The sequence below is a fragment of the Ictidomys tridecemlineatus genome, chromosome 8 (genome assembly GCF_052094955.1).
Source record: "Ictidomys tridecemlineatus isolate mIctTri1 chromosome 8, mIctTri1.hap1, whole genome shotgun sequence".
In the NCBI taxonomy this organism is placed as follows: Eukaryota; Metazoa; Chordata; class Mammalia; order Rodentia; family Sciuridae; genus Ictidomys; species Ictidomys tridecemlineatus.
In genome coordinates, this window is record NC_135484.1 from 51,335,131 (window position 1) to 51,356,748 (window position 21,618).

At 36.3% G+C, this 21,618-nt stretch overlaps 1 protein-coding gene across 12 annotated transcripts in view; it reads left to right on the top strand.

Moving 5' to 3' along the window:
• Window positions 1-21,618, top strand: part of LOC144366099 (heat shock factor protein 2-like) — a 102,429-nt gene that overhangs the window by 55,031 nt on the left and 25,780 nt on the right. For 2 of the 12 annotated variants that reach the window (XM_078019459.1, XM_078019467.1), the window contains one exon: window positions 13,622-13,752. The exons of 8 other annotated variants lie outside the window; for them this stretch is intronic. The gene's annotated coding sequence lies outside the window, so the exon portion shown is untranslated. Of the gene's footprint in view, window positions 1-5,433; window positions 5,500-13,621; window positions 13,753-21,618 lie in introns of all 12 variants that reach the window. 2 more of the 12 variants (XM_078019460.1, XM_078019458.1) reach the window with 2 other exon arrangements.

Genomic DNA, 21,618 nt, shown 5'->3' on the forward strand with positions numbered 1-21,618 from the left:
AGAGCCTGGTTGGGACAGCTGGTGCCTCGGAGAGGACAGGCTGATCCTGCCTGCCTCCCATGTACCCTTTGTCACAGGGAGCGACATTAATGTGAGACCAAATAAAATCCAGTCATAGACATTAATAGAATATCTCAAAAAAGTATTTAATAAAAAGGCTAGCAAATACAGGGTCTTTAATGAAACTTTAATAAAATTTATGAGACAAGGAAACTGAAAGCACAATATTTTCTTAGGAACTTTTCTGTTTGGTGTTATTCTTTACAATATAGAAGCTTTTCCTAAGAATGCAGGGAGTATGAAATTTCTAAGGCTATCTTGCTGTTTTCTCCATTAAACCCCTTGTCTTAAAAAAAAAAAAAATCTTGAATCTATATTAATCTTTGTGATTTTCTGAGTACCTGTATAACATATTTTTCTCAAGAATGCAGTGAGGTCGCCGTTTCCAAGAGCTCTTAAATTCAGAAATATAAGAAGTGTGTTTCCAGGCATTGAAACCCAAAGGCTCACCTAGACACAATGGAGTGAGCAGAATATATAAAAATCTCTCATGACAAATCTGAACTCTGCTTTTCCCAACCATGTGAAGTCTACTGGAATCAGATTCCAAGTAATTTGGCAAGTGGAAGCCAAATATATAGTTTGATATTCTTCTCGGGAGTAAGCCGTGTGATGTTACAGGAAGGCAGATTTTAGTGCTGCATTTCTGATTGTATCCCCCCAAAAGTTGTTCCATGCATATCATGCAAGAATGGAACCTCCAAAAAATGAATAAATAAAAAAGAGGAAATTTGACGTAAGAAGGCTGGATAATATTTGCATGTTCGTGTGTTTTTACCACACATCATACCTTCTTATTTCTTCCTTGCTCTGATTTGAAGCATATGCTTTCATTTTTCATTTTGGCTTACTATGTTATCACTTAATAATAATTCAGTAAATTTACTTAGAACAAGAAAGTCACGTAATGACTCATGTCTTAGAGATGCTTTCAAATAAAAGTAATTGTGCATTTTGTACCATAGAGTATTCCCAGTGTTTCCTAGAATTGTTGCAACTGACGCTGGAAGCTTTGAAATAGAGCAGGAGGCATAAGGGCTGTGGCTTGTGACCCTTCCCAAAGTATGTAAGATTGATAGACATTGAATGCAGATAAAGAACTATGCATCATTGAATTTTTTCCTGTCACTAAAATGCTAGTAGAGCTCAAGGAATTGTGAGTCTCTTTGTCTACAGTACAGGAAAAATAAGAAATTTAAAGACTTGAGTTCCATACAATTTCTGATAACATACCTTAGGTTCTCAGCTTAAAAACACAAAAAGAGAAATGTCATCATTTTCCATAGCATTTGGAAACTTTACTATCAGAGCTCATCAGTTCTCAGACATTTATATGTTTTGAATACTTGGCCAATGTGACTTTGGGATGCATCCTCCAGTTGTTGTTTCAGTGATTTTGTTCATGCCTAACAACTGGTGGCATCTTAATTTTGGTCAAATAATGTAAATGTTAAGGTCAAATTTAGAAATAAGAAAGGAAAAGCTGATATGTGTGTAGCTACTAGGTGTTTTTCTTCCTTTTTTTTATTTTTGTAAAGTAAAACAAAAGATAAACCAAAAGGTTCTAGCTTAAGTTAGGTAAAATCAAAGAGGAGAAAAAAGAAGATAATGTTGCTAATACTTCACTGCCACCTGTAATTTCCAAAACAACTAAGAGCATTTTTATTAAAATTAACTTTATTGACGTTTATATTAAGTTATATAGTCGATATTAAATAATTCAATCTATATTATGTTAAATTTACTTTGTTAAATTGTATTAATTTAAATAAAATTTAATGAATTTTTAAATATAAATCATACTATAATTTAATATAAATGGAATTTATATTAAATTATAAATAAATTTAATATTTATTGATAATTTAATATAAACAATATCAATTAATAAAATAAATTTAGATCAAACCATAGTATTAATAAAAGAAATTTAAATAATACTACTAATAAGATTAATTTAAATTAGATTAATTTATATTAAATGATAGTATAATTTGTATTTCAAAATATATTAAATTTTGTTTAAATTAATTTTAATAAAAAGGTTCTGAATGGTTTTAGAAACTACAGGTGTCGGAGAAGTATGTGCTATGCAATCTGCTTTTTCTCTTCTCTGATTTTACCTACTTAAGCTAGAAACTTTTGATTCATCTTTTACCTTAATTTATCAAAAGGTTGTAACTACTCCTATTTTAAAGCTTTTCATCTTTCAAAAACTGTTGTTAGCTTATTTCTCTCCCCAACTTGTTTTGATCCAATGTTTTATAGAATGTGTTTATAAGAATTATTGTAGAGCCCCCAATAGTATGTAGATAAGCAGTCCAGATATTTAATGATACATTCCTACTAATTAACTTTTCCATTGGCAATGGATCACGTGATCCCACTTTGGGGTTGACTCATAGAAATACTCTTCCTTCTGGACATGTTTATCATCTGGAAAACTGAATTAATGTGGAGTGACTTTCGTAGAGAAATGGAAATCGGCAAAATGGATAGGGGTCATAGAATTTGGATTCAAGGCATCTTAGAATTTATCCACTAAGCTTCCTGTTTAGGTCCTCCCTATTGGAATTTTCGCTTGGTAGTTGTACAATGTTATCTTGGATAAACTAAATATTCTCAACGTTTTGCAACACTATATTTGGTTTTCATGTACTCTAAATCGGAGACATCCTTCTTATGGGTTGGGTTTTTCTTGTTTCCTGTAATTACATGTATCGTTTTTATCTTAATGCCATTAAGTGAGGTTGGAACTAGTGGTTCAAGAAGGCTGCTCTGTACAGTTGCTCGCTAAAGTACATCAGAATTGATAACTGGTGATGATTATCTGCTACATTGGAACAAAATTCTATAAACAAAAAGTGCTACAAAAAACAAAACAAATTTTTTTTTAAAAGTACTATAGCAAAAAATCACAACAACAACAACAACTAAAGAAATAAAATAAAATACCCAGTAGCTATCCACTTACATATACCAGCTGTTTTGCTTTCTCTTTTTGTCTACAAACACATGGTCCCGTAAGTGTTGAACCTCGTTTTCTCTTAGGATTTTTACTTTGGTCTCTTGAAAAACATCAGAATTCAATGTTTGAGCATCTCCTCTCTCTCCAGGCAACTGGGCTTTTAGTTCTTCAATAGTTTTCTGCAAGTTCTTAATTTCCTCCTCTCTTTCTAAAATTAACTGGCTATGCGCAGCATTCATCTGCTCATATTGGTACTTAAATTCATCCATTTCCTCCTCCTGCTCCCGTAAAGACTGAAGTAGTTGCATTTTACGCTGGTTTTGATTTTCAATTATATTCAGATGGTCTTGAATTTCATCTTCCAGATGATTTTTGACTATATTCAGTTGAGATACCTCCAATTCTAGTTCTGTGATAGCATCAAGAGCTTCAGGCTCAGCCACTGGTACAGCTTGATTGTGCTGTTCCCGAAGTATTTCCAGTTCTACTCGCAGATAGTTGTTTTCTGCTTTCACGTAGGTAAGACTTCTGTCCTTTCTTTCAAGGGATTGCCTTAAAGTTTCATTTTCTCTTAAGGCCTGAGAACACTTATCTAAATCCTTTTGTAGTTGTGAACTTTTTTCTTCGAGTTTTTCAATAAAAACTTCTTTCTCATTTATGACTTGTGTCAATCGCTCCTCTTCTTCTATGTAAGATGCCAAAATTTCCTCAGTTTCTTTTTCATCAGCAGTCATTTGCTCAATATTCTTTTTGAGTCCTGCTATTTCAAAGTCCTTCTCTTGATTGAGTTGAAGTGCACATTCGTGTTTCAGCTTTAAGTAAGAGGTCTTCAAATTGTGTGCATTGGAGAGTTCCTCAATAGTCTGCCTGTGATTATTTGCTTCTTCCAACAGTCTTTTTTCTGCCTGGTGCAGTTTGGCTTCAGTCTCTTCTTTGTCTCTTTGGAGAGTCTCCGTGATAGTGTCTCTTTCTTGAGAGATCTGATTGTAAGCAGCAATAGATTCTTCCAACTTACGCCTTACATCGTCACGTGCTAAAATCAACATTTCATTTTCCGTCTTGAGTTCAACAGCAACTTTCGTTAAGTTTTCATTGAGCTGTTCCTCTTCAGAAAGATTTTGCCTTAGGTTGCTCACTTCAGCTTCTCGTTCTTTAAGCATGTCATCCTTCCAGTGACTGTTCGAGTCTTCGTTCAGAGAAGTTGGATACTTACTCTTAAATCCAGACAGCTCCTCTTCAAGTTGTCTAATGTGATCCTTAAGCCCCAGGTTTTCCTGCTGGAGGTTTAAACTATTTTTTTGTGACTGATTTAGCTGATCTACTAAATCTTCTACTTTACCTTCAAGCTTCTGCTTAGTTAAATGCAAATCACTGAGGCTCTGCGCATTCTCAGTTAACTTCTCCTTCTGCACATGCAACTCTTGGGATATGTTCATTTGCTCATCCTCAAGTTGACGAACTCTCTTTTTTCCGTCATCTCGATCTTGTTCCAACTTCTTGATGACAAGGTCTCCTTCATTTTGTTGTTTGGATAGCTCATCTTGTATCAAAATCATGTGCTTTGAAGCTTCCTGATTCTGATGATCCAGTTCTTCTAACTCAGCTATCAGCATTTTCTTCTCATTGATAGTCTGATTCAGTTCTTCCTCCTTTGCCTTCAAGTGAAGTTTTAAGTCTAGTAATTGTACATTCAAATTCACGTCTGTTGAAGCTCTGCTTTTCATGACTTGATAGTCACAGCTCAATTTTGACAGTGACATCTGAAGTTCCTCTTTTTCTTGACTCAATGATGACTTCTCTTTTTCTAAAGCTTCAACATGCATTTTAAGTTTCAGATTGTCTTCAGCAAGGCGGTTATCCTGGTTTAAACCACTTAGTCTCACGATTTCCTTCTCCGCATCAGCCAGGGCTCGTTGAAGCCTGAGCACTTCTTCCACTGCTGAATGCTGAGGAAGGGTTCTTCCCTTTTCTGCCACAGTAGAACTCTGCTCCCAAACTGAAATTTCATGCTGATGATCATCTATGTCTGGACTGTGGTTTGGTTGAAGAGTCTTGATAGTATTTAGTACTTTGCAGATTTCACTCGAGTCAGAATGGTGTGTTCCCTGAGCCTCAGCAATCTGCCTCGAGTGGCCAACTTCAGATTCCTGTTTTGCAACTTCAGTTGATAATCTGTTTGTTTCTTGTTGTGATACAATTATGTCACTAAAGTCCGTGTCATCATCACGAAAGGCTGAAGAATGACTACCGATCAGGGAACCGAACGGAGCCGGTGCGGTTGTTGTTGGCACACCACAAGCTCCCGAGCGTACTGATTGAGCAGCTGCCCGTAGTTGGAACATTTGATCTTGCAGTACAGTCTGTCCTGCTTTAAGATGGCTGACCTCTACCTCTTTCTGTTGCAGTTGATCTTGGCAACTTACAGACTGATGGTTTCTTTGTAGCTCTGGCGCTTCATGCTTTTCTTCCAGGTCAGTACAATACTTTTTCGGTCTTTCATTCTCACATCTTAGTGTGGAATCAGTAGTTTCCATTTCCTTTCTCCGACAATGATGTAAAGCTGCTTCTGGGTCTCCTAAGTCATCCAGAAGCATGTCCCTGGTGAGGGTGGAGCTATGGCCGGTGAGGAAAGCCAAGCTGCTCCCCACCTGAGCCAAGAAGTGGCCCAAGCCTGAGCCCAGGCCTCCAAACCAGGCCGACATCGTGGCCACTTCAGCGAGCCATCGGACCAGCTCTGAGAAGCGCGTCCATCACCATCCACTTCTCTGCCCCGAACGTCCTCCGGCGTTGCCGGGGTCAATTATGACCCAAGCGCTCAGAATTCCTCAGAGCGCGGGGTTCCTGGGGCTCCACCAACCACCAATCATCCCTCCCTGCCTGTAAACTCAGAAGCCTGTCCTGCGCTTTGACCAGGGACCTGCAGCCAGTAGCACACTCACCCCCTGCAGGGCCTCTGCTTCTTCCCTGCACTTTCCTGTCAGCTATTGGCTCACGGGATTGGGCAGGGGTGGCTGGGAGGAGCTAGAGATCCAGGAAAGTGTCCTAGTTTGAGTCCCAAGGCAGTGTGCTGTGGAGCCAGGAAGAATCAATGTTGTAGATGAAATCCAAAGGTAGTTCACTGGACAGTTCCCTCTTGTCTGGGAGAGGTGGGCTTTTTGTCCCATTCAGTTGCATTCAGTTGACGAGGTGAGGTCTCGCTCCACATTAGAGAATGGAATCTATGTAACTAAAAGTCCCCGATTCAAAAGTAAATGTCACCCCATAACACCAGCACAGACACACCCAGAATAAAAGTTGGCCAAGTATCTGGGCATCGTAGCCCAGGCGAGTTAACATATAAAATTAACCATCACAAAGTCTTAATCAGTCTCAGAATTCAAATTATAATATGGATTAGATTTCACTAAAGAACCATCTTTACCCTTTCCAAAAGTAAAGTTTTGCTGTTAATCTATACATTTTCGAGTTCATTTGAACATTATTTGGTCCTTGTTAATTCTGATTGAAGTTTATTTAGGTGCTCAAAAATTCCGCTTAAATTTCACTTAAGAAAATTTGTTTTAGAGCCAATGGGTTGATGTCCACTTAACCTATTGTTGTTTATCAGTGCCAGATATAATCCAGGTTTCAAGAGTACAGAGTGAAATAAAAAGTTGAGAAATTTTCTACTATGGAGTAACAATCCTAAATGTAATTCCCATACCTCTGAGGATCAGAAGGAGTTAAGATAAGGCCCTGCTTTCCAAGGTGTTTAAATTCCAACAAGTTAATGAGGAGGCAGTTTTGTAGAGTTGGGGACAAAGCAAAGAGATGAAGCACGTGGGCTGTAACAGACATACCCATTGGGACCAGAGCAATTTTGGAGCTAAACTGACAGAACGCATTTATAAGACCTCTCTCACAAGCATGAGTTGAACAGTAAATGACAACATAGTGTGTAGTTCTCACCTGATGGCTGGTGCAGAGAAAGTGGCCAACAAACAGAGCCTGCTGCCACTTTGTTCCTATTTGCTTTTTGTTTTGTTTAGGATCATTTTCCTTATTACCCTTTAGAAGGGGTTTGGGTTTGCTCCCATTACTCTCTTCCCAGAGCCCATTTTCAGGAGACTCTTTTCCTTGAGCTGTTCTTTCTCTATGTCTGTTCAGGAAACAAAACCTCAAGGTGGCAGAAATAAAATTTAAAAAAAGGAAGAATTTTTGGAAAGTTAATGGTTAAGTAGATCCTAAGGATTATATGAATCACCTCATAATGTCTCTTGCCTTCGAGATAGCGGAGCAAGTAGACATAATTACTCCGATTGCTATCAGAAACTAGTGACTGCATTTGTGTCCTGGGCTAGAAAAGGAAATCTTCTTGGTCCTTCTTATTCATCTCCAAATCTGAGAGAGAAGTCAGGCCTGTGTTAGTCAGTCTCTCCTCATAAAAGACTAATATAAAAATTTAAGCCCCTCTTAGCATCTGCTGAAGTGAGAATCCACGCTGTACCCCAGCTGTGTCTACTGTTGAAGAAGGCGTCAACAATACCAAGTGTCCTTTTCTCCCTTTAGACCATTCCTCCTGTGTGTGTGTGTGTGTGTGTGTGTGTGTGTTTGTGTGTGTGAGAAGACTTTTTCATCACTTTGACAACATACCTGAGAAAATTAAATGAGTAAATATTTATTTTGGTTCAATTTCAGGCTCCATTGCTGTGGCCTGAAGTGAGGCAGATTACCATGGCAGAGAGCCTGGCTTCAAAACAGAGCTTCTCAACTCATGGAGATCAGGGAAATGGTGAGGGGAAGAGAGGACTGAGGAATATGATGTACCCGTCCAGGGAATCAACTCCAATGGCCTACCCTCCAACTAGGCCCTACCGCCCCCACAGTTTTGACCAACTCCCAATAGTCCTGTCCAATCATGAACCCATCAGTGGATTGATCCACAGATGAGGTTAGAGCTCAGGATTCGATTCACCTTTCTGTAGAGTCCGTTCTGAATGCTGGTAGATTGGGGTCCAAGCTTTCAACACATGACCTTTGGGCAACATTCCAGATCCAAATTATAGCAGGGTGCCTCCTTCTCTTTAGGTGTTCTGTGTTTGTTTATTGTTTTCAATCACAAATAATGATCCTTTTTCAGTGTAAGACCTATCACATTTGGCTTGAATCTGGTTCCAGTGGTGGTTGCTCCTCCTGCTGAAAGGCATTTCTGATCACTCAGATTCAGTCTTCTGGCATGGTTCGCTCTGACCACAGCTGTTTGTCATTTTATATTTCTATTATGAGAGAGAAACCTACCTACTGTATTCGAAACTGACCATCCAAATGAAAGCATTTCTCTTCTTCCAAAGAGAATGTTTGGAATGTTCCTGGAAGCTATGGGGGATATGGAGGGAAAACCCCGGCTCATTCGCGAGCACATGTGACAAAAAGCATCCAATAATCATAAGGGTATCCTTATACATATATTCAGTGCCCAAAAAGCACAAGGTATTGTGATAGATACTGTGAACAACATAAAGCTGTGTTATATACATTTCCTGCTGTGAAGTGCAATTGAATACAGTCAATCAGTGGAGAAGATGTTCCATAGAGTGATCCTTGAATTATAGTACGAGGTCAGCCATTGACGACTGTGGTGGTGAGGATCTCATATGGGGCAAAAGACTGAGTAAGAAAGAATAAGCCAGAAGTAGAGAGCCCTTAATAATGTGGCTTTGTTAAAACACCGTTGAAGGTTAAAATAATGAAAGCTTTTTGAGTCTATAAACATAGGGTGATAAATTCTATGCAAGACATTAAGTTTGTACTTCTTTTAATACCTCATAATTCATTCAAACATTTTCTTATAGATTTCAGTAGAATTTTTAAATCTCTTCAATGTGGGCCTCGTCTCTTCTTGTCTCTTTTTTTAAATTTTTATTGGTTGCTCAAAACATTACAATGATCTTGACATATCATATTTCATACATTTGATTCAAGTGGGGTATGAATTCTTACTTTTACCACGTGTACAGTTTGCAGGATCACATTGGTTATACGTCCAAGTTGATACATACTGCCACACTAGTGTCTGTTATATTCTGCTGCCTTTTCTATTCCCTCCCTATCCCCCCTTCTGTCCCCTCCCCTCCCATAATCTCTCTCTACCCCAGCTACTGTAATTCATTTCTCTCCTTTTTCCCCCTTTCCCCTCACATCCTCTTATATGTAATTTTGTATAACAATGAGGGTATCCTTCCATTTCCATGAAATTCCCCTTCTCTCTCCCATTCCCTCCCACCTCTTGTCCCTTCCAATTGGTAATCTTCTTTTCATGCTCTTCCAGCCTGCTCTGTTTTGAGTCCCCCTCCTTATATGAAAGAAGACATTCAGCATTTCTTTTCTAGGGATTGGCTAACTTCACTTAGCATAATCTCCTCTAATGCCATCCATTTCCCTGCAAATGCCGTGGTTTTGTTATTTTTTAGTGCTGAGTAATATTCCACCGTGTACAAATGCCACATTTTTTTAATCCATTCATCTGTTGACTGGCATCTAGGTTGGTTCCACATTCTAGCTATTGTGAATTGTGCTGCTATGAGCCTTGATGTAGCTGTATCCCTATAGTATGCTCTTTTTAGGTCTTTGGGAATAGTCCGAGAAGGGGAATAGCTGGGTCGAATGGTGGTTCCATTCCCAGCTTTCCCAGGAATCTCCATAATGCTTTCCAAATTGGCTGCACCAATTTGCAGTCGCACCAGCAATGTACAAGTGTACCTTTTCCCCCACATCCTTGCCAGCACTTGTTGTTGTTTGACTTCCTAATGGCTGCCATTCTTACTGGACTGATTTGGTGTCTTAGAGTGGTTTTAATTTGCATTTCTCTGATTGCTAGAGAGGGTGGGCATTTTTTCCGTGTATTTTTTGATTAATTGTATATCCTTCTCTGAGAAGTGTCTGTTCAGGTCCTTGGCCCATTTGTTGATTGGGTTGTTTGTTTTCTTAATGTTTAATTTTTGAGTTGTTTGTATACTCTGGATATTAGGGCTCGGCACATTTGTATTTTTAAGAATTGGCATAATCAATGAAATGTTCCGCACACGTTTGTAGGAAGATTAACATAACACTCCAGTGACAATACAGTAGTAGAAGGATTGATTTGGACTGACAAGTTGTTCAGTGAATGATATATTACCCATAAATTTGAATTCTCATTATCATAAGGAAGCAAGGTGAAAATAAGAATTTAAGAGAGTGTTGGGGATGTGGCTCAAGTAGTAGCTCCTTCACCTAGCATGCGTGAGGCATGGGGTTTGATCCTCAGCACTACCTAAAAAAATAAATAAAATAAAGATGTTGTGTCCACTAAAGGCTAAATAATCAATATTTTTAAAATAGAATGTAAAATAGTCCATAAATGTTATATACAAACTGTGAAAGTAGATACTTTCGCATCTAGTGACTTTTATAAGTAGGACAAAGATTTAAATGTTGTTCTGCTGTGTATAAAATGATCACAATAAATCACCAATGTCATTTTTTTAAATGGAACATGTTTTTTATTGGTTATTCAAAACATTACAAAGCTCTTGACATATCATCTTTCATAATTTGATTCAAGTGGGTTATAAACTCCCATTTTTACCCCAAATACAGATTGCAGAATCACATCGGTTACACATCCACGTTTTTACATAATGCCATATTAGTGACTGTTGTATTCTGCTACCTTTCCTATCGCCTAGTATCTTCTCTCACTCCCCTCCCATCTTTTCTTTCTACCCCATCTGCTGTAATTAAATTCTCTTGCTTGTTTTTTCCCCCTTTTTCCTCACACCCTGTTATATTTAATTTTGTGTAACATTGAGGGTCTCCTTCAATTTCCATGAAATTTCCCTTCTCTCTCCCTTTCCCTCCCACCACTTGTCTCTGTTTACTGTTAATCTTTTCCTCATACTCTTCCTCCCTGCTCTGTTCTTAGTTGCTCTCCTTATATCAAATTAGACATTTAGCATTTGTTTTTTAGGGATTGGCTAGATTCGCTTAGCATAATCTGCTCTAATGCCATCCATTTCCCTGCAAATTCTATGATTTTGTCACTTCTTAGTGCTGCGTAATACTCCATTGCATATAAATGCCACACTTTTTTTATCCATTCATCTATTAAAGGGCATCTAGGTTGGTTTTGCAGTCTAGTTATTGTGAATTGTGCTGCTATGAACACTGATGTGGCAGTATCTTTATAGTACGCTCTTTTAAGGTCTTCAGGGAATAGTCCGAGAAGGGCTATAGCTGGGTCAAATGGTGGTTTCATTCCCAGCTTTCCCAGGAATCTCCATATTGCTTTCCAAATTGACCGCACCAATTTGCAGTCCCACCAGCAATGTACAAGTGTACCCTTTTCCCCACATCCTCGCCAGTTCTTATTGTATTTTGACTTCATAATGGATGTCAATCTTACTGGAGTGAGATGATATCATAGGGTGGTTTTGATTTGCATTTCTCTGACTGCTAGAGATGGTGAGCATTTATTCATGTACTTGTTGATTGATTGTATGTCCTCCTCTGAGAAGTGTCTGTTCAGGTCCTTGGCCCATTTGTTGATTGGGTTATTTGTTTTCTTATTGTCTAATTTTTTGAGTTCTTTGTATACTCTGGATATTAGGGCTCTATCTGAAGTGTGAGGAGTAAAAATTTGTTCCCAGGATGTAGGCTCCCTATTTACCTATCTTATTGTTTCTCTTGCTGAGAAAAGAACTTTTTAGTTTAAGCCAGTCCCATTTGTTGATTCTTGTTATTAACTCTTGTGCTATGGGTATCCTCTTAAGGAGTTTGGAGCCTGGCACCACAATATGTGGATCGGAGCCAACTTTTTCTTCTATCAGATGCAGAGTCTCTGATTTGATATCAAGCTCTTTGATCCATTTTGTGTTAACTTTTGTGCATGTCGAGAGAAAGGGATTCAGTTTCATTTTGTTGTATATGGATTTCCAGTTTTCCCACCACCATTTGTTGAAGATGCTATCCTTCCTCCATTGCATGCGTTTAGCCCCTTTATCAAATATAATAAAGATGTAATTTTGTGGATTGGTCTCTGTGTCCTCTATTCTGTACCATTGGTTCACCCGCCTGTTTTGGTATCAGTACCATGCTGTTTTGGTTACTCTTGCTCTGTAGTACAGTTTGAAATCTGGTATCGCTATACCGCGAAAGATTCATACTTCCTGCTTAGAATTGCTTTTGCTAATATTTCTCAGATACCTGTAGTTTCTAAAACCACTAAGAGGATTTTTATGAAAATTAATTTTATTAATATTTTTATTATATTATATAGTTAATATTAAATGATTTAATCTATATTGAATGCTATTTAAATTGACTTTGTAAATTGTATTAATTTAAATGAAATTTGATGAATTCTTCAATATAAATCAATCTAAAATTTAATCAAAATTAATTTAAAAAATCAATTAAGAAAATAAATTTAAATCAAACAATAGTATTAATAAAATAAATTTAAACAATATTAATTCATAAAATAAATTTAAATTAGATCAATTTATATTAAATGATAATATAATTTATATTTATAAATTTATTAAATTTTATTTGAATTAATTTTAATAAAAATATTCTGAATGGTTTTAGAAGCTACAGGTGTTAGAGAAGTATGTGCTATGCAATCTGCTTTTTCTCTTCTCTGATTTCACCTACTTAAGCTAGAATCTTTTGATTATCTTTTACCTTAATTTATGAAAAGGTTGAAACTACTCCTTTTTTAAAGCCTTTCATCTTTCAAAAACTGATGTTAGCTTATTTCTCTCCCCCAATTTTTTTGATCAACAGTTTTAAAAATGTGTCATAGGCATTATTGTAGAGCCCCCAAAGTATGTAGATAAACAGTCCAGATATTTAATGATATATTCTTACTAATTAACTTTTCCATTGGCAGTGGATGATGTGATTCCACTTTGGGGTTGACTCATAAATATACTCTTACTTCTGGACATATTTAACATCTGGAAAACTGAATTAATGTGAGGTGACTTTTCTATAGAAAGGGAAATAAGTAAAATGGACAGGGGTCATAGTATTTGGATTAAAAGTAACTTAGAATTTATCCACTAAGCTTCATGATAAGGCCCTCTGCACTGGAATTTTCTTTTAGTACTTGTACCAGGTTATTTGGGATAAACTAAATATTCTCAACATTTTGCAACTTTATATTTCGTTTTCTTCTCTAAATCTGAGATCTCCTTCAGGTGGTTTGGATTTTTCATCTTTCCTGTTATTTAAATGTACCATTTTTATCTTAATGCCATTAAATTTAACAAATATAGTCATTGGAGCTAGTGGTTCACTAATGCTGCTCTGTACAGTTGCTTACAAAAGTACATCAGAATTGAAGACTGGTGATGATTACCTGCTACATTGGAGCAAAATTTTATAAACAAAAAGTGCTACAGCAACAACAACAAAAAAATTTTAACAAGAGCTATATAAAAAAAAGAAAGAAAAAACTACAACGAGAAACAAAAAAAAAAAAAAGAAAAAAAAATACCTAGTATCTATATACCTATATATATCAGCTTTTTTTTTTTTTTTTTTTGTCTTTTTTGTCTACAAATGGAGAGTTCTTTTCCAAAAGGCCGTGCTGTTAAACATCAAAAAGGGTTATGGCTTCTTTAAAGTTCTAAATATTTAGAAGATCCTGGAGTACAAGTCTGGCACTGTTGTCCGGGGACACTGGCAGTGGTGTGAAGGTGGGCATGAAATCTGCGAAGGATTTAAAAAGAGGATGCCCAGTTCTACCAAGTCCAACTCCAGCTTGGTTAATAAGAGGCACAGCTGTTGAACAAGGAGCCAAGAATGGATTCCCATTGGTGCTTCTGCAACTTCTTAATTCAGCTGCACTGAATTCACTGGAGTGTTATGTTAATCTTCCTACAAATGTGTGCGAAACTACTCTCTAGGGTATAGAAAGAACTCACAAATCTAAATACACACACACACACACAAAATAAATAAATAAAATAACCCATTCAATACATGGGCCAAGGACCTCAACAGACACTTCTCAGAAGATGATATACAATTAATCAACAAATATATGCAAATATGCTCATCATCACTAGCACTTTGAAAAGTGAAATTCAAAACTACTCTAAGGTTTCAAGTTCAGTCTTAAAGGCTGGAAATGAGCATGTTTCACCTCTCTTTCTCATTCTACCTCCAAATCCTCATAGAAATTAGAAAAGGACATTTGACATGCTCAGTGATCAAAAATAAGAATCAGAATTCTCAAGGACTGAACACAAAAATAGATTATGAAAGAGTAGATCAATTTCAAAAAACAAAAGCAAATATAGGATGTGCAAGAAAATATTCCCTTGAAGAAGTTGAGATGAAACAGGCTGCTTTATGCTTTCAGTATTATATACCAGGGATCAAAGAGCCCAGGACAACAATAAGATAGTTATCTGAGGTACCACACAGTGGGGTAATTAGAGCAAAAACATGGGAAACCCTGCAGAATAAAAGGCATAAACTGAACATCCCTCTCTCAGAACCGAAACAAGGAACCACCAACAAGCAGAGAGGGATTGAGAAGAGCTGTGTAATGCACTTAAGAAGCCTGACTGAGTAGCTATACCAAGAAGTTGTACACAAAACTACATATCATGTTCAAACACACAGGCTACAGCCACAAAAATTTACCATGCCCTAGACCACAATGAAAAAGCCAGCCAATTCCATTAATGTGTTATCACACAGGCTGCAATTCCTTGTACATCAAAAATTACAAGAATTTTGATTTCTCAAAAGACAAAATTTCATATATAATGAAATTAGGTCCATAGAAACAATGCCAAATAATTGTTAGATTATAGCAAAAATCAAGATGGAATTAAATTAAAATACTTTAATAGTCATCTGGTGAGTATGGCAGAAGCAACAGGGATTTAGATATATGTATTTGAAAAGAGATAGAAATCAAATGGCATATGCTTTTAATGTAAAATCATAAGAAAATACCTGGATAGTGGCATGCATCTGCAATCCCAACTGCTAGGAAGGCTGAGACAGGAGGATAGCAAGTTTGAGGCTAACCTCAGTAATTTCTGAGAATCTGTTTCAAAATATAAAATGAAAAGGACTATGAATGTAGCTCAGTTTAGTATTCAATCCCCAATACCACAAACAACAACAAGAAAACATGGAATAGAGAATAGAAGAAATAAGTAAGAAAGAGTTAATATAAAGTTTAAACAACAAATGAACCCAAGGAAACAAGCATCGGGGGCTAGCGAATTAAAACAAAACATGTACTTAAAAGGTTAATAAGATACTTTAGCAAGTATGATCAAAATAAAAAGTTTCAAATAGTTGCCAGAAATGAAATGAGAATCATCAACCATGAGGAGGAGTCGAAAGATTTATAGGAAACTCAGCTTCAGAGCAATGCATTGCTTTATGAAATGTAGATTAACTGAGTTGTTAATTTAAAAAAAAATCAGTTATGAATGAATGTATACTTTCTTGATGCCTTCACTACTAGCTCGCAAAAGGGTTTAAAGTTAATAATAATTGATGTATCCCTTGGGAGAATTTTTAAAAGGAGAAAAAAGTAATTCAGGTGTTCCTGGTGCAGAAAGAAAGTGGCTAAGATAATTGTTTCCTCCTTAGGCATGTTAGTGAGCTGTCATTCTCTGTGCCATGGACAGAGAAGGCAGAGTCTGGCATTTCTGCTGAGGCAGAGGCAGGAGAAGCAGTAGTTATTCATGGGGGAAAAGGTACTCCATGCAGAACAAACAAGTAACTTAATGTTATTTACTGGTATTTGTCACCATTGATACCTCTAAAACTCAGAGGGTCATTTGGCTCTTTCTGTTCAAGCTTGAATTTCTAGATCTAAGCTATGAGAATTTTTTAATTCAAAAAATTCTCATAGCTTAGATCTGTCAGATCTGCATAGATCTGACAGAAAGAAAGAAAGTAACTTCTAGTTGTTCTCTTTCCCAGTAGATGCCTAGAATGTAAAAATAATTCTAATGCTAACTTACATAGCTTTTGAGACGATATACACTTTTTAAAAGTATTGATGTTCCTTCACCAGGCTACACTTGCAGCTAATATTAATTCTCCCAAAAATATCATACAACCTCCAAAACTATAAAAATAATCACAATTAAGAGTGAGGAAAGTGTAAAAGACATCAGCTTCAACAGATGCACACTTTAATCCCAGTGGCTGAGGCAGAAGGATCACAGGTTCAAAGCCAGCCTCAGAAAAAGCAAAGTGCTAAGCAATAGTCTTAGTAATCCAAGTTTTCAAAGTAAAACCAATAGTGAGATCCTGTCTCTAAATAAAATACAAAACAGGGCTAGGGATGTGGCTCAGTGGTGGAGAGTTTCTGACTTCAATCTCTGGTACCCACCCATCCCCCCAAAAAAGACATCTACTCTCTTACCTGTTATGTAAATGGTTTACTGTACTAATGTAAATGTTATCTGTTGTTGTTTAAACAGTATAAATGACATATAAATTTTGGCTTCTATCTCAGAGCTGAGAGTGTTAATCTGTAATCCAAATAGAGAGGTGGACAAAAGAGAACTGAGGGGCACTTGCAGTTTGTGGCCCAGGTGGCTCTACAGAAAGGTGAATTGGATCATGAGCTCTAACCTCATCAGTGGATTAATCCACTGATGGGTTCATAATTTGACAGGATTATTAGGATTTGGTAAAAACTTGTAGGCAGTAGGGCGTGTTTGGAAGGTAGGTCATTGGAGTTGATTCCCTAGAAGGGGACATCTCATTCCTCAGTTCTTCCTTTTCCTCGCCATTTTTCTGATCTCCATGAGATGAGCAGCTCTGTTTTGAAGCCAGTCTCCCTGGCTTGTTGATGGCCATCTTCTCCTGGTGTCTTTAAATGGTCTTTCCCTTATACACATCTAGGTCCAAATTTCACCTTATCAGGATCCCAATCCTATCAAATTAGGACTCATTCTAATCACCACGTTTTATTTTAATCCTCTCTTTATAATGTTCTCTCCAAATACAGATACCTTATGAGGCACTGGGGATTAGAACTGCAACATATCTTCTATGACCTTTTAAGCACCCAGCCACGAATTTGAAAGGTCAGGGACAGGAGTGATTTACCAAAGAGTGACCGGGAAACACTAAAATATTGGCTAACTGCCAATATTTATTGCTCTATTATTCACTCTCACAATAATATTTTATTTTTATTTGTATCCCACCTGTAATCAACACATCCTTAATCACTCCTAGTTTTCTCCCTGTTCACCACTCAAAATTGGAAACCCATTTGCAATCTTACTGTTTTTACTGTGGATAATAATTGATAATGTCATTTCTATTTATTGTGATGACTAACATTGTAGATGTCATACCAGGAACTATTTGGTTTAATGCCGTATATTGTTTACATTGGTTGTTGTTATTATTTGTCTCCCACTAAGCAGTGACATACTGCAATCCTTCAGGGACACTATAATCCCACAGGATAGAAACTCTGCTGCCTCAAAACCACACTGTTAGAGTGGACTTCAAACAAAAGTTAATAGGAGGGACAAAGAAGGTCACTTCAAACTGCTTAGGGGAAATATGCACCAACAAGATATAACATTTGTAAATATTTATGCCCAAACGATGAAGCATCTATGTACATCAAACAAACTTCTCAATTTCAAGAATCAAATAGACCATAACACAATAGTACTCGGTGACTTTAGCACATCTCTCCCAAACTCAGATAGATCCTCCAAACAAAAACTAAATAAAGAAGCTATAGAACTAAAAAATACAATTACTAATTTAAACTTAACAAACATACATAGAATATTTCATTCATCAGTGACTAAATACACTTTCTTCTCAGTAGCACATGGATCCTTCTTTAAAATAGACCGCATCGTAGGCCAAAAAGCAACTCTTAGAAAATACAAAAAAAAAAAAAAATAGAGATAATGCCTTGCATTCTGTCAGATTATGATGGAATAAAATTAGAAATCAATGAGAAAATAAAAAAATGCAGAGTTTCTCACACACCTCTGGAGACTAAATAACATGCTATTAAATGACGAATGTTCATCTGAAGAAATCAGGGGTGAAATTTAAAAACTGCTTAGAGGCAAATGAGAATAGTGACACACATATGAAATCTCTGGGACACTATGAAAGTTCATTACATTGAGTTCATTCATTAAAAGAATAGAAACTCTACAAATAAATAACCTAACATTACATCTCAAAGCCCTAGAAAAAGAAAAACAAATTAACACCAAAAGCAGTAGAATACAGGAAAACTTAAAATCACAGTTGAAATCAGTAAAATTGAAAGAAGAAAATTTTAAAAATCAACAAAACAAAAAGTTGGTCTTTTGAAAAAATAAATAAAACCTTTAGACAACCTAACCAAGAGAAAGGGAAAAAGACCCAAATTCCATGATGAAAAAGGAAATATCACAATGGACACCACTGAAATACAGAGGATTATCAGAAACTATTTTTGAAAACTTATAATCAAATCAAATAGAAAAATATAAAGACAACAAATTTCTAAAGACATATGATCTACCAAAATTAAATCTGAAGGATATAGAAAATTTAATCAGATCAATTTCAAGTAAAGAAATTGAAAATGCTCTCAAAAACCTACCAAGAAAGAAAAGCCTAGGATAAGATGAATTCTCCGAATCTGTAGAATTTTTTTCTTTTAAAGAAGAAGTAACATCAATTCTAAAATTATTCCATGAAGTAGAGAAGAAGGAAAGATTGCCAAACTCATTCTATGAACCTACTATCACCCTAACACCAAAATCAGACAAAGACACATCAAGGAAAGAAAACTTCAAACCAATATCCCTGATGAACATAGATGCCAAAATTCTTAATAAAATATGGGCAAATCACACACAAAAAATATTAAATAGATAGTGCACCATGATTAAGTGAGTTTCATTCTGGGGATGCAATTTTGTTATTCATATGGAAATCAATAAATGTAATTCACCATATCAAAGAATAACATGATTATCTCAATAGATGCAGAAAAAGGATTTGACAAAATTCAGGATTTATTCATGCTCAAAACACTAGAAAAACTAGGGATAGTAGGAACATACTTCACAAATGTTATGTAGATGGAAACTGAGGCCAATATCATTTTAAATGGAGAAAATTGAAAGCATTCCCCCTGACACGGAACCAGACTTGGAAGCTCTCTTTCGCCACTTTTATTCAAGAAAAGTGAAGCAGGAGGCATCACAACACCTGGCCTTAAAATGAACAAACAAACAAACAACAAAAATTCTACATAGCATTGGTACAAAAACAAACATGGACACAATGGAACAGAATAGAAGAAACAGAGACAAACCCAAATAAGTAGAGTGATCTCGCCGTACTGGACAAAGGTGTCCTAAACATACATTGGAGGAAAACTGGAAATACATATGTAGCAAAATGAAATCACCAACCCCCCTCTCATTCTGCACAAAACTCAACTCAATGTGGATCAAGGACCTAGGCATTAGACCAGAGATCCTGTGCCTACTAGATATAGGCCAAATCTCCATCACATCAGCTTAGGAAACAAATTCCTCAACAAAACTTCTAAAACACAAGGAGTAAAATAAAGAATCAATAATTGGTATGGTATCAAACTAAATGACAGAAATACAATGAAAACTATATTGAGATTTTATTTCACTCCAGTCAGAATGGCAATTATCAAGTATACAAGTAATGATAAATGTTGGAAATAAGCATGTTGAGGAAAAGGTTCACCCATATATTGCTGATGGCTGTGCAGCCACTCTGGAGAGCAGTCTAGAGATTCTTCAGAAAACTTGGAGTGAAACCACCATTTGACCCAGTTTTCCCACTCTTTGTTTTATACACAAAGGACTTAAAATCAACATACAATTGACCTACTATGAGCAGAGCTATTAACCAACCTAGCTGCCCTTCCATGGATGAATGGATAATGAATATGAGGTGTATGTTTACATAGGGAATATTACTCAGCCATAAAAAAGAATGATTTTGACTTTTGCTGGTAAAAGGATGGTTCTGGAAACTATCATGCTGTAAATAATAATTATAAAGAGGAGACAGAGACAAGGTGCAGAGGCAGGGAAGGTAGCAGAGTGGCTCTTTGTTTAAGAGGCCACATTTATTTATACCAATAGGTTACATTAGATCATTAGTACCATAACTACATTATTGTTTAGAGTAGCAGTAAGGTTGCTTATACTGCAGTTACATTTCACAGTTAAAATATTCAAGGTTAGGACTTTGTGCAGTTGTCAAGAAAGTCCATTGTCTGAAGTTACTGTTAGGCAGGCAGATCCAGGAGTACCAGGGCTTGATAAAACATTGTAATTATCTATCAAACAAGTTTCTTTATTCCCAGAAGCTATGTGCCTACAACCAAGATCCAGGCTTGATGAGACTCTAACACAGAGACTTCTCAGGGCATTGCAGACCAGCTAGACATTGCACATATATTAGCTACATTATTGGATCCCAAGAGAGGTTGCATGGCTTTCTAAGGGTGAGAAACAGGGTACCTATGATCCCCTGGGAGTTTGCTCACCAGGGAAACACTCCCATGTACATTTCCACAATCAGAATCCTTTCATGTTTCCTTTCTTGTTTTTTAAGGCCTTTCAGATGAATAATAATTTGTCTTTTTGTTAATGTCACCATGGGCAAAAAAGTAGGGCAAACATTGGCAACAGCAAGCACAACATAATAATCCCAATATTAATAAACATGTACCTATGAATAATTGTTTGACCCAAGTAAAGTTGGATAAACAAGAAATTAGCCAATCCAATAAATCTAAACCTCCATTGTCTTCTTGAACCTTTTAAATGATATCTTTAAGGTAGTCTAACTCCTTTGCGATAGAGTACTATTATCACTTAAATTGAAGCAACACATATTATTAAGCTCCTGACATCCTTTATGATGTAATAGCAACAACTAATAAATTGTGGCCTGATTATCAAGAAGAGTTTGATGATGTTGTTTTTGTTCTACATTAAGCATATCAATTGTCATAGAGGTACGATTCATATGTTTTTACAATAGCACAGGCCAGTTTCATAGTGATTTTGTAAGTCCCGACAGCTAATGTAGGGATATCCACTAAGGAAAATGTCAAAAAAAAAAGCATTAAATTTTGTCTTAGAAGGTTTACTGAATCATCACAGTTTTGTTTTAAAAGGCAAGTTTTAAGAATACGATGTGCTCGTTTAACCAAAACCTGTCCAGTAGGATTAGGAGAAATTTTATGAATTAAAATTATATTTTATTGATTACAAAATTGTGTGAAAGTGCAAGAAGTATATGTAGGGGCCTTATCCATTTTTAAATAGATAAACTCGTCCATGGTGGCAAAGCAGAGTAATAAATAAGAAATGTAATCAGATATCTTTTTAGATCTTTGGGCACTAGCCCAAATGAATGCAGAATGAGTATCAATAAAAACATGAAGAAAGGATTAAGGATGAAAAGGAGGGAAATGGGTAATATCCATTTGTCAAAGTGCATTAGAATGTAGGCCTCGTGGATTTACAGATTTTCACATAGGG